This window comes from Pongo abelii, chromosome 6 (genome assembly GCF_028885655.2).
Source record: "Pongo abelii isolate AG06213 chromosome 6, NHGRI_mPonAbe1-v2.0_pri, whole genome shotgun sequence".
NCBI lineage: Eukaryota > Metazoa > Chordata > Mammalia > Primates > Hominidae > Pongo > Pongo abelii.
This window is the reverse complement of record NC_071991.2, coordinates 94,336,964-94,354,833: the sequence shown is the minus strand read 5'-3', so window position 1 is coordinate 94,354,833 and position 17,870 is coordinate 94,336,964. Positions and strand designations below refer to the sequence as shown.

General features: G+C 34.6%; 1 protein-coding gene across 4 annotated transcripts in view; it reads right to left on the bottom strand.

Moving 5' to 3' along the window:
• CACNA2D1 (calcium voltage-gated channel auxiliary subunit alpha2delta 1) overlaps positions 1–17,870 on the bottom strand; it is a 498,772-nt gene that overhangs the window by 232,657 nt on the left and 248,245 nt on the right.

The following is a 17,870-nucleotide window of genomic DNA, read 5'->3' as shown; positions in this document are numbered from 1 at the left end:
AAAGTATTACAAATCACCTTGAAGTTCACCTTATTCACCTCTTCTGACCAATTTCCCTGCACAGAGCAATCACCATAATAAACTGATCTATAACCTTAGGCGTTGGTTGGAAGTGTATTTTTAAAAACTATGTAAATATCATCTGATATTGATATTGTTGATTCTCCTTGCTAATAGGCTACATGCAAAGAGAAATTCCACAAGTTTCATGAGGAATGATTTATCTAAGAAGAAACCCATCACCCTTTCAAGGTTTGGATTGAACAAACAAATTACAATCAATGGTGTATGAGAAATTATTTGCTGAAGGTTTTGGAAAGTTAAGATAATATCTGGAGGAGGACAAAACCCCTCAGGGAAACTAAGCTGGAGCCATTTCTACGATTTTTTTCAGCATCAAAATTTTATACATCAATTGCATATTTACTAACAGAATATAGAATAGGTATTATTTCTTAATACAAACCTAACTATTCCTTCACTCCATCAAGAGACCATCAATCTTTCTTCACAGGCACTCATGATGCAATTTGAAAGATTCTAAATCATCATTTAAGCAAGGCAACTTAACCGAAGACATGTTGATCCCCTCTCACTACTGTGCTATAGGTTAGCAAGCCCACCCTTATAAAGATGACTAAACACTGTTTTTATGTTTTACCTATGCTTGCCTAAAAAATTTTTGCAGCCACATTACAGATAAATCTTATAATGTACAAGGTATAATGTAAGGATACAGATTAACTTTTTGATAGCTATCATTTTCTTACAATTGATTTCATGCCAGATTATGGGAAATAAAAATCTCATAATACGATTTCTCTTTCTAGCCTAAGCTTTAAGGGAGTGTAATATATGCAAAATATATAAATAAAACTTGCTGAAATCAAGTCAGTCATCATTTATTTTTCGATCTGTGGCCAAGTGAAAAATAAAACTTTCACCTCATAGCTTCTGGAGTGTGTCCTACAGATTTCAACCTGATCTGCCATATTCATGAAATACTTCAAAATTAACCACAAAGCTTCAAATCTAATCTTCAGAGATGTAATTAGTTCCAAATAAATTGGCAGACCCTTGAAATACAGAAGGCAGGGTAAGGGAGATATCATCTGGTGAGAACAAAACTCCTTTTAGCAGTATGAAAATAAATAATACACAACGATTATCATACCCTCTTTTGGGTCTACAGAGCAAAATAAAAGGTTGTCCAAGTGAATATAATTTGCAGCGCTATGTTTTGCCACCTGCAATGAATTACGTGTTGAACTTGTTGAACAAACCTGGACCTCATGAAAACCCCTCCAATCCCACCATCATCCAAAGATTCTGATTCTATAGCTGGTGTCATTCCTGAAAATCTACATGTTTAATATATTACACCTTTTCCGCAGCTAAACCTTGAAAACACTCTTCTAGAGGGTAATGTTTTAGAGCTATTAGACATATGCATTGAGTTACTTTCTAAGAAGCACTGTTCTAAATAGCAATATAATTATCCTAGGACAACAAAATAGTCCATGCCCTTCACTAGTTCCATAACCTTATGCTATCATGGCCCATCAGGCCATACTCAATTCGCTCTCCCTCTAAATCACTAAATGTGCGTTCATTCAGTGCAGGAAGCAGTTCTTTCACATCTGTGCACCTCCAGTATCTTACACAATGTGCAGCAGAGTGTAGGCACTCAGTAAGTGTGTATGGAAATGTGGAAACAATCATTTCCAAGCATTTTCAAGGTTGTAACAACATTTATAACTAGGTTCACCAAGTCATCATTCAGTATTATAATACTTAGACATTCTGTGAATTTCTGGCCACAAAAGCTGTCCTCCTACATGACAAGCATACATCACCACCGAATTCTTAAAAATTGCTAGATTAACTCGACACCACCTGTCATTTAAGAAGTAGTAGAATATGGCTAGGGAAGTGGCAAGGATGCACACTAATCCATGTAATTCCACTCTGGGGTCTTAGAATTTTAGATTCTGTCAGTTACCTTATTCTCTACATGTTGACTGCTGCAGATTCAAAAACCCAGGAAGGAATCAGTGTGGAGAAGGGAGAGAAAATGGACTGTGGAGAGGAAAAAAACAAACAAAAAAGAGGACCATTCCTAATACTATAGTCCTGCTGATAATCTAGTCGAAAATCCCACAAAATTAAGTCGCAACATCAAACTATTTACATTAGGAGATCATCCACTCAGAGAATGCAAATATCTCTTCAGCTTAAGAACTGCATTCTGGTATGTCACACTAATTCCAAAGGCCTTCAATCACTTTGCATAACAACCAAATTGCCTACAAATAAACACCAACCTAAGTTTCCCTAAATTGGTTGTTTTATGTCCCATGTGACCGCTCCTTTACGTATCTAGCAATTATTTTTTACTACCATGAATAACTAAGGAAGCATAATATAGTAAAAAAACAGCTCTGCCACTTATGACCAGCAGCATATTAAATTAATAACTTTTACCACAATTTCTCAATTATAAAATGAGAATTTTAGTACTGCATATATCATTTTGTATTATAAGGGGTAAATATAATATGTGCTTAGTATTCAATAAATAGAAGCTATTATATATTAAAAACTAAGGTAGAGAAGTTAGACTCATCATAAAGTCAATAAACTGAATTCTTAAAATTATTATCACCAAAAAATATTACATACACCTGAGAGGAAAAAAACCCATCTTAAATTCTTTCCATAATAAAGTTATTGCAAAGGGCATACCTTCGCTGAGACTAGAAACTTCAGAATTGTTTTGACTATATTAGTCCTCTGAATTAGTCCCAATTTCAATCACCATGTTGAGAGAAATTTCTCCTTGGGTCCCTCACATTTCTGCATGTCACATGAACAGAGGCAAAGGGAGACTAGTTTTTCAAGAATCCATAGCAAACAGCCTTGGAATATAGAGACAGTGTCTCCCTCGAGAGCGAGGGGGCAGATTTGTTTGTTGCCCAGAAAAATAAAGGTGATCCTCTGGGGCAAGTGCAGTGTCCTGGAAGACCCGTTTAAATGACTGGGGTTTCCCAAGCTCAGGGTTCATCAGCTGTAACACATACCATTGCATACACCATAGACCCTTGGTCCACTCAGCAGCAACCTCAATGGGTTTGAGAGTCCAGACATACTGATGGGAACACAAAGCTCATGCTGCCTACTGTGCCATGAGGCATAAGGTCCACTGTGTCTGAATCAGGGAGTCTCCTGCATCTATGAAATTGTGGTTGGTTAGCTTGTTAGCTTGCAATTAGGGCAAAATCTCAGACCCTTTACATTTCTTGACACCCATATTGTGATTTTTGTTGTTACAGTTTCTTTCTAACTTGGTCTTGAGAACTCTCTTGAAAGTGGCCAGAAAGCAAGAAAGCCACGCTCTAGGAGAGCCCTGATGAGGGGCTGCGTTGTGAGGAGGAATTAGTCCTATGGGACGGTAAGACACAATGTGGAGGTGAAACTAAAATGCATAAAACAGAAGAAATGCATTACTTACAGATCCCAGAGAGGTTGCGGGTGTCAACAGGAGGCCAATGGGAAATCTAGAGGTTACAAGGAGCTCAGCCAGCAGGTGGCAGGTGGGGGGAAGAGAGACAGAGAGAAATAAAAACAGAGACAGGCAGAGAAAGTGGGGAGGATCTCTGGGACTATGCCTTTCTTAAGGTGCTCAGCCTTTCTCGCAGGTGTTGCAGATTGGCTAGTTTGAAGAAAACATGCCAGAAGGGGGAACTTATTTATGTAACTCTGGTGTTGACCATTAGGTTTATCATGGTCAGCAGCTGTGGGGCATGTCGGATTTTTGCATTAGTGAGATGAGAAACAAGAAGGTCATATCAAAAACAGCTACGAGGGGAGAAGTTTTAACCAGGCCGAAAGTAATGGGGTATTACTGGGTTTGAAAGAACTTATGTGAGGACTAGAAATGGATGTCAAGGCAGTCACTATGTTAAACAAATTTATGACACACCATGTCTGGCTGAGCCAGCTTGTCAAAATGTTCACTGATCTATCTCTCTGGCTTCAGACTCTCACTATCATTTAACTAGTGTCATCTTTATTTTGTCTTCAGCAGTTCTTTAGTGACTCTGCATTTTGGACCTTAAGAGTCACGATGTCTTTAGAACAGTACTTCTCAAAGTGTGCCCAGACCTGCTGGGGCAGCATCACCTGCATCTTATTAGACATGCAAATTCTCAAATCTCTCCCTAGGTCTACTAAATGAGAAACTACTGGAGTGGGCCCTGTGAATCTATGGGTTAACAAACATCCAGGTTATTCGAATGTGCACTGAAGTTTGAGAAGCACTGCTCTAAAAGAAAACTTCACAGCATCGTTCAAGGATAAGTTTTAAATTATCTTAAAAAAGCAAGCTCTCATATCTGAGGGAAATAAAACAACAACTACAACTTACGTGTTCTAAAGCTCTTTTGAAAAAATAAACCTTGTAAATGAAACAGACGTCACTGGAATGATACCAATTCAGAAATTTAATTGTAACTTACTCTTTTAGTGATTATTGTAATTTGATGAACTTTGTCTCTGAGCCAATTAACTTTAATGTGAAAACAGTAAAATAAAAAGGAAAAATGATATTTGCTTTTTAGACAAAATATGTAAAGTGACAGCGTAATATATTATTACAATCAAATGTATATTGGAAATGTTATTAAATCCTCAATAAAATGTCCTAAAATTTATTAATTTGCATTAACAAAATTTCATTTTGTAATTGTCTAAAATTATCTTTTCTAATTTTTTTCTTTGAAATGTACTGTGTATAGTCTTTATAATTCTCCTTTCCCTTCCTTCTTTCCTTTCTTTCTTGGATGTAGGATGCTCAAACTTGCTTGTCCTTGTGAGCCCATTACTCACAATTTGCAGGAATCTGTGTAGGCTTCAGGATTTCATTTTATTTTAGCATTCTGGTTGCCAAATGCATTAAAGTTTATAAAAGGTAGAAGGAAGAAAACTGCTATACTCATAAGAAAATGATCAAATCTCTGTAGGAATTAAGTAAAAGAATTAAACTACACAACTACTTTAAAAAGGAAAAAGATATGGAAAGGCCCCATCTCACTATTAGATTGTTGCATATAAGGTTCTGTCTTTACAAAAGTCTAGAAACATATCAAAGTTCATGTGGGTCTCATTATTCTACCAAAATAACAAAAACAAAATGTAACTGGACATGATCTAAATTGACATAATGAACAAAAAACTGTAAAATGTAGTATAATAGGGTAAGAAGTACCTTTGAAAATTATTTTTGGTACTTTTTTCTGCGTTTTTTTTTAATTTTAAGAAGGAATAAAAGGTAAATCTAAAAATCAACTCTCTTCAAATAATTTAATTGGAGATAAGAATACAAAAATTTAATATACATCTGACAAAAGAACACATTTTACAAATCTTTTCATTCATATATACATGCATAAGCTTGCATATGCATATATGAAATGAGATGAATAAAAATTGATTGCCCAGGCACAGTGGGTCCCACCTGTAATCCCAGCACTTTGGGAGGATGAGGAGGGCGGATCACAAATTCAGGAGTTCGAGACCCGTCTGGCCAACATAATGAAACCCCGTCTCTACTAAAAATACAAAAAATTAGCCGGGTGTGGTGGTGTGCTCCTGTAATCCCAGCTACTCAGAAGGCTGAGGCAGGAGAATCACGTGAACCTGGGAGGCGGAGGATGCAGTGAGCGGAGATTGCACCATTGCACTCCAGCCCGGGCAACAGTGTGAGACTCCATCTTAAAAAAAAAAAAAAAAAAAAAAAAAAAAAAAAAAAAAAAAAAAAAAAGTGATGCACAGGAAGGGTAGATAAAATCAACAAAACTTATTTTGATCTCCATAGTGAAAACTAACTTAAAAGGTTTATTTTATCAGTAAGGACCATCACTTTTCTCATATATTTTTCAACATTTTATAATCCCTAAAGTGTTTATCATTATATTGACCTTGTCATAATCCAAGAGTTTTAAAACAGCCTGAATGATTAACTTTCCAAATCAGCTGACAGAGAGATATCCATTATCTTACATTGCCCCCAAACTGCTCTTAAATAGGTATTTAAGATGGGCAGACGCCACACATAAATTTAAAGAACTAGAAAATGCAGTAATGTCCCAATAATACATGGTAACTAAAAATATCAAGTGTTCACTTCAGTTATTCTGAATATAATTCTCAAGTTGGTTTTTATTTTTAGTTAAAATTTTGTACAATTAAGAATACAAGAAACCATAAAACACATACTGACTTTGAAAATATGGGCAGAGAAGAGTTTTTAAAATTTCTCTGAACTTCTGGTTCTTCTTCCATAAAATGGAGACAAATACTCATTTCACAGAATTTTTTAGGAATTTTTATAAAAAATTGAGAAAAACATTGCAAAAAAAAGATTTTTGCAAAACAGAGTAGTGACATCTTATTCATGATTAGCTATTATGAATGAAGAAGGAGGAAAAGGAGGACAGGGTTCTTTTATTTTATGGAAGGTCTAATCAAATATGTATGCATGACTGTGGTCAACGTACATTCCGCTCCCAAGATTGTGTCAGATTCTATCTGCTGAACCACCTCCAGTCCTTTTAATTTTACAATAATGATTTGTCATCTCCAGCTCTGCTCCTCCCACCACCCACACTCTGACTCTTCTTATATCAAGGGGGATTCATTTCCAGTTATCTCAGGCTATTCTTTGACTGGTGGTAAACTATTTATCATTCCTGACTTGTTATATTAATTTCCTTTTACCTTTAAATAATTTACCTTTAAATAATTTACCTTTGAGTTTAATTAACTTGTACAGGCTGCCAATTCAGTGAGTAGGATGGTTTAAAAAAAAAAAAGAAAGAAAGAAAAGTGTGATCTTAGACGGTAGGCAAATTTTCTGTTTTGCTAACGTTGCTATGGCAACATCGCTTTCCTCTTTTTTTTTTTTTTTTTGTTAATACATGGAGGGGGGTGGATGTATCACATTCTGTGGCAAAGTGTGTACTATATGCCCCTCTCACTTTATAATCTTTTCTCCTAGGACTTGAAAAATTACTATGATGTGTAAATCAATCAATCAAATTCGTAAAATATAAATTTACTAGGTTTCTTAAATGGCAGAAACATCATCCACTAATAATCTGAAAAAAAAAATGCCACCTCTGTTTTCCCCTTTTTCCAGAGAACATGATTTTTTTAATGCTGTAAAATATTCAGTAGCTCTTTAGTTTTTATTTTAATTTGAGTAATACTATTATTATTTCTCTTGTTCTTAAGTGAGTTTTAACGATTTTGGTATAAGCTCCAGTAACTGACATTATCAAAGGTTCTTTTAATAATTCTTATACTATTATCCTGTAATTTTACACTCACAGTTTTCAGATATAAAACTTCTAAGCAGTGACAAATTTTAAGTTCTCGGGTCTCAAGTAAAAAAGTTCAAGAAGGCTTCTTCTTTTCCTTTTTAAGAAAAATTAAAATTATATTCATTATACAGTATACATCATGTTACTAAGAAAATGATGGTTAAAATGTGTATGTTTTACAAGTTTATGAAATTTCTTTTACATATGGTATCTCAGTTGAACATCATAATGAGAAATAAAGAAGGGCTGATATCTTTTCACTACTTACTCTTTACCAAGCACTTTACAGAAATTATCTATATTTCCTACAAACTTAGTACATACTCCCATTAGTTCCATTTTACAGAGGAGTAAACAGATGTTATCGAGCTTGAGCTCCCTTAAGTCACCAGCTAAATGGTGGACCAGCTGGAATTTAAATAGAGGCTACCTATTCCAGAGTCCTTGTCTCTACCCTACCTAATGAAAGAAGTTATACAACTTGCTCTCAACATCACGTAAGTAGGAGACAAACTATGAATAGGAGTAATTTCTTCTCATTCTACATACAGTAGAGCATACCTATGGATATGTGTCAAATAACCAATTAAGCATTTGAAAAAAGTCTCCCTCAGCCTTTTTTTAATTTGTATTCATTTTCTAAATAAGTAGCATCCTTTTACATCTGGTATTTTTTTCCTCCCTACCCCACTGCATTCCACCACTTGGCTGCAGCATTCACAGGTTGGGACATTAGGCCAAATGGAGGTAGGGCTGTGTAGCAGAAAGCTATATAAACATTACCCACCCTGACAAATCAAAAGGAGCAATGTTACTATCAATAAAAATAATAAATATCAACAATGGAATGAAGGGAAGAAGGGAGAAGAAGGGAGAAGAAGAAGAGAGGAGGAGGAGGCGGAGGCGGAGGCGGAGGCAGAGGAGGAGGAGGAGGAGGAGGAGGAAACCAAAATTGCAGTGTAAGGGTAGGAATTCCTCCTCAGAAACTCAACTAACTGTTAGTTCTTCTGCAGAATTTCATGATATCTATTATTAAAAAGGCAAGTGAAGGGCAAGGACGGTGCTTACCCAGTCTAAATGTTACAGTCTTTGAACATATAGACTGTATTCACCATGGGAAAGTTTGGAAGAGCAGATGAGATGTTCTTTTAAGAGATTTATTAATATTTATCCAGGGTATCTCCATGCATTCAAGAAACTAATTTATACTAAAGAAAGGGAAAATACAGGCAAACACATTTGATTTAAAGAAATGGGCCACAGAGGGCATGGTGGCTCACAACTGTAGTCCCAGCACTTTGGGAGGTCGAGGCAGGTGGATCACCTGAGGTCAGGAGTTCAAGACCAGCCTGACCAACATGGTGAAACGCCATCTCTACTAATAATACAAAAATTTGCTGGGTGTGGTGGTACACACCTGTAATCCCAGCTACTTGGGAGGCTGAGGCAGGAGAATTGCTTGAACCCGGGAGGTGGAGTTTGCAGTGGGCCGAGTTCGCACCATTGCACTCCAGCCTAGGTGACAAGAGCGAAACTCTGTCAAAAAAAAAAAAAGAGAGAGAGAGAGACAAGGAAGGAAGGAAGGGAGGAAGGGAAAGAAAGAGAGGGGAGGGGAGGGGAGGGGAGGGGAGGGGAGGGAAGGGAAGGGAAGGGAAGGGAAGGGAAGGGAAGGGAAGGGAAGGGAAGGGAAGGGAAGGGAAGGGAAGGGAAGGGAAGGGAAGGGAAAGGAAAAGGAAAAGAAAAGGAGAAAAGAAGAGAAAGAGAAAGGTAGGCCAGATTTGGGGAAGGTGAACAAGGTTAATTCTGAGTGAAACCTCTTAAATATGCCCCCTGAATGTCTTTATCCCAGTCCTCAAGGACTCTTGAAAGAAAACAGTAGAAGTTATTTCACCAAAATCTTTGTAAAGGACTAAAATCACAAGGAAATGATACTCTGATGTATGTTACAGAGCAAAGTGAAGGTTGCAGGGTATTTACTTCCTGCCATTGGCATTATGGGGGCACAAACCATCCATAGAAGGCTCAGAAACACCCCAGACCTGACTGAGGTACGAGGGCATTACCATGTATAGAGATAGTCTCAAAGAAATATTTTTAGGTAAACAGCTTTTAAAAGTTTATTATACACTATTTTATCACGTAGCTAGGTAACATAGATGGAACATGTTAGGACAAAAGATATAGAATGGAGGATTTCTGCAAAAGCAATCTAGTAGCAATTATAATAGCAAATATGTATAGATCTATAATATATGATAGTATGATATGTCCAAGAAAGAGGCACTGTGGATTTACACACAGATTTGAATCCTGAATGTGGCTTTCCACTCATTACATATAATCTCTAAGCCATACCTTCTTCTAAAAGATAATGATAACAATGTAAAATATTGTCACAAGTTTATGGTGAAGCTTTAATGTCACAACAAACATAAACCATCTGATGAACCATAAGACTCATTAGTATTCAGTGACTCTAGATCTCTAAACTTCTTTTTTCCTTCCACAACACTTGATCCATTTTTAAGGCTGCAAATGATAATAAATGATTTTTTAAGATCCATGTATCTAAACCTCACAAATATCTGGCTTTTTAACAAATATCAGTCATATAAAATCTGGCATTTGAATTGGCAAATACTAAAAGAAACAAACAAACGCTATTTTCAGCTGAATATTTATGAAATCTGTGTCTCTACCTTCAGTCAATCCCAAAGGTTGAAGGTAAGTACCACAATAATCCATATAATAAATACATTTATTACTCATTTGTAATTTAAAACTGTACAGAAAAATTTTAAATTGGAATCCTTTCAAGCAACACAGAATCACAAGCCTAAAAACAATCTAACCTATAGAGTAGGCATGGAAAAAATGTAGGCTGATTTAAATTCACCAAAAAGTTAACAACAGAAATAAGGACAATGTACGATAGTATTTATTACTCCAGCAACATCTGTAGATGAGATTTGTTAGCATTTTCAATTACAAGATCACAGAAGGTCAAAAATAATCACATACATGGATAAACATTGCCAAAAAAAGATATTAATAGTCAAGATTTCTGAGGAAACAGCTGATAGCCATTAATGAATTAGAATTGATTTAATTAATTAAATCAGTCAATTTGGTTTAATCAATTAAATCAGTCAATGAAGGTTTATTGATCACCTACTTTCTATATGTAGAGCTTGATTTTAGGAGCTGTGTAGATTGCTTTGATAATTGAGAGCTAAATTTGGGCTACTGTAACAGAAATGCCATAGACTGGGCAACTTAAACAACAAGCATTTATTTCTCACAGCTCTGGAGACTGGGAAGTCCAAGATCAAGGCATTGGCAGAGGTAGTGTCTGGTGAGGGTCTGCTTTCTGGTTCATAGGCATACATATATATGATAGTAAGATATATCCAAGAAAGAGATGTTGTGGACTTAGAGACAGATCTGAATTCTAACTGTGGCTCTTCCACTTATTATACCTAATCTCTATACCATATTTTCTCCTTCTATAAAATAGAATCCTCAGATGACAGAATTGGTGAGGGAGCTCTCTGGGGTCTCTTTACAAGAGCACTAATCACATTTGTGAAGGCTCTGCCCTCATAAACTAATCACCTTCCAAATTCCCCACTTTCTAGTATCATTGCCTTGGGGATCAGGTTTCATCATAGGAATTTCGGGGGACATAAACATTCAACCTCTAGCATGATTTAATCAGAGAAAAATATCACAAAGAGAAATATAAAATAGACTATGGTATACTAAAGATTTGTAAAGAAGGTAGGAAGCAAAAAAGGAATTTAGCAGTCAGGGAGAAAGTAATATCTGGTAGGTGAGACAATTTAAGCAAAATAATATAGTAGTCATATTTAAGGCATATTTTACTTTTTTGGCTGATTGAATGTTGACTAAATTGATGTAGCAAGAATCTGTCTAAATAAATTGGTAATGTAATATTAAAAAGTATCATCATGGGAACTTGGTACAATGTCTATCTACTAAATAGCCAGTGAAGAAAGTTAAGTTTTATGCTTATACACTGCTGATGGGAATGTAAATTATATCAGCCACTATGGAAAGCAGTTTGGAGTTTTCACAAAGAACCTAAAACAGAACAAAGAACTACCATTACACCCAGTAATCTGATTTTTGGGTATATACCCAAAGGAATAGAAATCATCCTACCATAGACACATGCATGCATCTGTTCTTCACAGCACTATTCATAATAGCAAAGACATGGAATCAACTTAGATGTCCATCAACAGGAGACTGAATAAAGAAAATGTGGTACATATATATCACAGAATACTACGCAGCTACAAAAAAGAATGAGATCATGTCCTTTGCAGTGACTTGGATGGAGCTGGAGGCCACTATCCTAAATGAATTAACACAAGAACAGAAAACCAAATACCACATGTTCTCACTTACAAGTGAGAGCTAAACACTGAGTACACATGGACATGAAGAAGAAAACAGTAGACACCGGGACCTACTTGAGAGTAGAGGGCGGGAGGAGGGTGAGGATAGAAAAAGTACCTATTGGGTGCTATGCTTATTACTTGGGTGGCAAAATAATCTGTACACCAAACTCCCATGATACGCAATTTATCTATATAACAAACCTGCACATGTACCCTTGAACCTAAAACAAAAGTTAAAAATAATTAGGCTTTAAAGAAGCAACCAATGTCAACACTATGATGAAAATGGTATTTGGGCTGTAGTATTCCATTCTTCTTCAATGTATAAGCACAGTATAAATGAGATTACTTAGTGGGTAAGCAGTAATAGAGACTCATGTGTGGGAATCTAGAAAGACTCAGCAGGCTGCAGTTGTGCCTAAATTTTTCCCTGTTTAGCTGATAGTGCTCTAAGTTTCTCTATCTAAGATTCACTCATTTGGCCCAAATATGCGTTACCTATTCCAAAATTGTTCTTAAATACAAGTATCTATGGAAATAATCACGATGAGAATTTTCTTGGCACTAAATTTACCATGAATTGATTTATTATATCTTTCATAGATTGAAGATAAACAAGATACTAGAAAATGAAAAATTTTGGCAAAGGTTAAAAGCAAAGGAGAATAATTATTTTAAAATAAGAGATACGAACTGAATACGGCAAGTCTGAGTAAAGACTCAGAGGGGTGAATACTGTGGAATAATGGAAGAGTATAAAAGAGCTTGACACAGAAAAGAATACGTAAAGGAGAAGAATATGGACAAAAAAATTTCTGTAAGAAAAATTTCACTTTCATTCGTGGTTACTGACTTTTTTACAAGGCTAGCACTGGAAATAGATAAAAAATGCACAGCAGCTGCATTAAGATTACTCATGATTTTGCTTTAGAAAAAAATTAAACTAATTTAAAAGTTATTAATAAAAGGTTTACATTAGATAAAGGAAATGATAGGAGCCACAAATTTTATTATGCATATATTTCAAAGATAAGTGATTTAGAATTAGTTTTTCATTTCAAATAATTAGGTAACCCTACTTTGCCTTGAAACAATTCTGTTATGAAGTTTGCAACAGAACTGTGTAGTATTCAATGATGAGAAACTGTCATTTTTGGCCTCTTTAGTGAAGGGGTGTTAAGAGTCAGAGAAGCAAAGTTTTATAATTGAAAGTAAACAATCTTAGACACTAAAATGATATTGTTATTCACCTCCACAGAAAGAATCATCTCAACAGCAAGACTGCATTACTCTTGTTCTATGCATGAGGAATTTAGTTTATCAATTAGTTTTTCTTTATCCTGAATGTGAGCCAATGTTTAATTGCTTCATATCCATAATTGTATTAACTATGAATAAATTGTTTTAAGAAAAAAAACTGCTCGTGGCACAAAGGAGATTAATTACTAAAAGACAATAGCAATTCTTTGCTATCAATCAAAGATGCAGAATAGCATGGCTACCTAATGAGGATTCAGCTTCATTAACTTTCCTCAAATCTCATTTGTAATAATATGAAACATCACCATATATTCAATTCCCAGAAAGATAAATTTAATCAACCCAGTAGTGTGTGGATTTGTTTATACCGCCCTTACTCATCATCCAACTGCAATTCCAAGTCCTTTTCAAACTGTAATACTTTCATACCAAATTTTTTTTATAGAGCTTTGGGCCATTTTCAATAAAATAATGAAATCCTCCCAATATCCTTAAATCCATCACCATTTCCTCTTGATATTATGAAAAAAATAAATTCATAGAATCATATATTGTTAGAGACTGGAAGGGATCTTAGGAGTCATTGGATCTATCCCTATCATTTTACAGAATGACAAACTAGATTACTTAAAGAAACTTTCTCTTTGAGCCTTGAAAAGTCAACAAGAGCCATCAAAAAACATTTTTCTTATAAGGGAGAGAATGCCATTGAATGACACTACAAAATTACAAAATATGTTCCATTGTATATGTATAGGTAAACAATTAACATTTAATAGGTATACTGTTAATGGGAGCAATAATAAACACTACGCTGATAAAGAAGATGAAGGTCTTATGTACAACTCAAGAACATCTATAATCTGTAAAGACAGGCTTTTCTCTCATCCCAAACTCACAATCCCCTTATTACATAATTATTTATAAAGGATTTATAAAGAGAAATCTAAGAGGTAAGGGATCACAAAATTAGTAATTTGCCTTATTCATTATTGGAAAACATGTGCTTACTATAGATTTATTGATTGTACTTTTTTAACCTTAAGTTACATCTTTGCATGTATTCAATATAATAATTCTAGCTGGCATATTTATTTAAATATAATTTATTTCCAGTCTGGGAAATAATTTTTCAAAAGCGATTAGTTTAAAAGATTTTTGTAGTATTAGCTTTCTGATAAAAGCTTTGAGAACTTCCAAAGCAATCTAAATTTATCGAGCTGCTTTTCAGCACAAAGGTGTTTAATTAGGTTGTCTCACACTTCTCTAAACCTGAAAACCTAATCACCACCTTATAACTCAAAGAACACAGGCAAGTTGCTTTGACAATTATCCTGCGTAAAACCTTTGGTTTTTCCTTCTACTCATTCCTACCTTCTATCAGGAAGAACTTTGACTTTACAAATGTTTTATATATTTTTAAATCAAAGGAAAAGTTAAAGAAAAAAATCAAAGTTATAACATGAATAAATAATTTCCTTCCTCTCTTGTTAGAGGCATACGTGTGTATGTGTTCATATAATCAACTGCAAGTACAAACAGACGTTTGAAAGCAGCAAATCAAAAAAATGAATAAAGTAAATCAAAAAAAGAGAAAAACTGAATTATTTTATTAATGAATATATTTCAAAGAAATAGGCTGTAACATACAAGCTTAATGAGATACGCTTTTCTCTCAATGAGGATTCATAGTCATCTTAGAAATACAAAGAATGATTATTATCATTTATTGTGAGTGTAAGCACTCTATCATGCAAAGAAATCTCACCACATACTGTGGAAAACTTCTTAAAGTTGTATTTTCACAAATTCATGCATCTAAAAAAAGTTTGACTCTTCTCTATCCCTCTTTACTTTACTCTGTACTATCAGATACATAACTTTAGGCACGAAGATACAGTTCCTGACCTCAAGAACTTTCAAATTTAATGTAAAGAAACAGAAAATGAAAAAAAAAAACCTAAATAGAATGACTTTGTGTCCAAAAGTCATTTCATATTCAGTAAGATTCCAAACAAGAAAACAAGGTGGATATGACATAAAATCATTTAGTGCTGAGTGCCAAGCATTGTATTAGGTAATTTCACAATAACTCTATTAATAGGTATTACTATCACCACAGTAAATGCTTAGAAACTCATTCAGAACAGGCCCCAAGTTATCTAGTTAACAAAAAACAGGAGAAATAAATAAATATATATATGTCTGTGTGTGTATGTGTGTGTTTGTGTGTGTGTGTGTGTGTGTGTGTGAATATAGAGACAGGTAAAAAGAATCAAGGGTCAATCCTTGAGAAATATCTGTGTGTAAAGTAGAAAGATCAACAGAATCAGTGAAGAAAACAGAAATTAAGAATTCAAGATGTGTAAGTATTAAATGAACTCTCTGACTGAGCCAACTGCCTGGCATATAATCCTATGTCTTCTATACAATACTCTCTGTTGATTCTATGTAGATTTGCAAATGCTATTAACTTGAGCAGCTGTTCCTTTTTTTTTTTTTTTTTCCTGAAACATCTAACTCTTTTTCTGTAACTCTAACTAAACACACACACACACACACAAACACCATACATTTGATCTCCGTACTTTGAGATTGCTCCAGAATATATTATTCTCTTGCATAGTAGCATCTACCTTGACTTGTACAGAAAATATTAGATGGTTAATGATATTTTCGTCATAATTTCTTTAAAACAAAAACAGTTATTTTATGAAGGTCATCTTGAAAGCATCAGTTAAACTGGAACTAGATCCCATTTGTTCTAATTCCCAGTCCCCTTTGTCTGATGCTTCTTCTGCTAAAATACATTGGTAAGTGATGTGCTGTTCTCAAGGGGTCATACAAGGATTTAGCCGAAGCTTTATAGTTAGCTTTGGAATGAGAATTGCACTTTACCCGGGCTTCAACCCCTCATAATTCAAGTAAATAAGGCCAAACAGGTACAATAAACAATTAAATACTATTAATGTTAGACACAGTTTGAAATTTTTCTGAAGTTACTTTGAAAAATGCACATTTATAGATTATCTACTTTTTTAAATTACTAATGGCGACATCACAATAAAAAATTAATAGCTTCTATCATGTGTGTCCAAAATAGTCCCGGGCAAACTGACAAATATCTGGGATATTTTAGCAGTTTTTGGAATTAAGCATAATTGGTATCATTGTAGTTTGCCAAATCTTTTGAGATGCGTGGGTTTGTGGAAATATATTTAAGTCTAAAAAGATTTAGCGTGAACCAAAATGAAATGTCTCATTTTTTAAGTAGATTTAAAAATAACTAAATGAAACATTTATTACATTTGAGCACACCATAGTCTATGGATGCATACTATATTGAAGTGAGTACAAAAAAGTTAATGCATTGCATTTTATGGTTAGATTTTCTGAATCACTTTTACAATGTTTTCGCAGGTTTGTTGAAATTTATCTTCCCCCCAACAAGCGAAATTCAGTATTTGAAGAGTAGGCATTATTGAAAACAAATTTGTTTAACATACTAGCCAGTTATATACTTGATATGTTTTGTCTTTATCTTGATTAGCTGCTTTACAGCCTGAAAATTCATTTTGTGGTGCTGAATAAAATCAAAGAACATATTTACTTACAAATAATGACTTTCAAAATATTCCCTTTATCTCTTATGCATATTTTATCAACTTTATGTCATATTTTTAAAAGCATCATATCTGTATAATTGCTTTCATGGTGCACTGGAATCCCACTATAATAATTTTGGCATCAAAATTATAAGGCTACATTGTTGTTCTGGTAACGAATCTTCTTAAAGGAAGTAGTTTGTGTTGAATTAAATTTCTAAAGCTGACTGACTTTATTAGAGTAAGATTTCAAAGTAGCTGCTAAAAGCTGTGTGTATTTCTACATGAGTTGGCATGAGCCAGTGACAGAGTGTGAATCATTCTTCCATCAGCTGCTCCGTAGGGCTGGGTTATCAATTATCATAAGCAACCTCCAGTTGGTAGTCAAGCTATGGCTCAAGAGCTCCGGTGACTGTCTCAACCCCGCCCTTGAAGATAACAAACCTCATTTTGCTTTGTGCCAAAAATGACAAACTCCTGCATGTTCATGCAGGGATAGCAAAATATGTCCTTATCTCTTATGCTGGAATGGCAAAAAACAAAACAAAAAAATTTCTTCTCTTAATGATTTGTGTGTATGCTGAAGTATGCATATGTAAATACCAAGCAAGAGTTGAAGTAGTTACATAGAGGATCTCACATCCACTTTTCTTTATATCTTCACTTTTTTTAATGAATAATAGCTATTAAGCTAAAGTCCAAGCTGAAACATTCTAAGTTTTAATGAGAAGAGAGGGCAGACAATACTCTATCATGTTTTCATTTGATATTTATATATATTATGATATATTTTAATGAAAAATTTGTTCTGAAAACATCTTCAGATTTGGGGAAAGGGCAGCAGTAACAACAACGTCTGGCAAAGGTCAGATCAGGGAGAAGAGATAACAGTAAAATTATCTGTGAGGAAGAACTGGAAAACCTACGACAAGAAATAACTCTCAAGTGTATTCTAGAATGAAGTAAGAGTCTGTGAAAATACTTGATAATGAAAGGTAAGCAGTATTGTACTTTCACATCTATCCAGCACAAGAATGGGGGGTGGGGGACATAGAGACAGAGACTGAGATTCCAAGTAGTCATATGAAGATAATTGTAATAGGCACAGACAGCACTTTAAATTGCACTCTTTTATCTTTTACAGAAAATGTTTCATGTGCAATTGTTTCTATTTTTAGTGACATATACTTAAATTA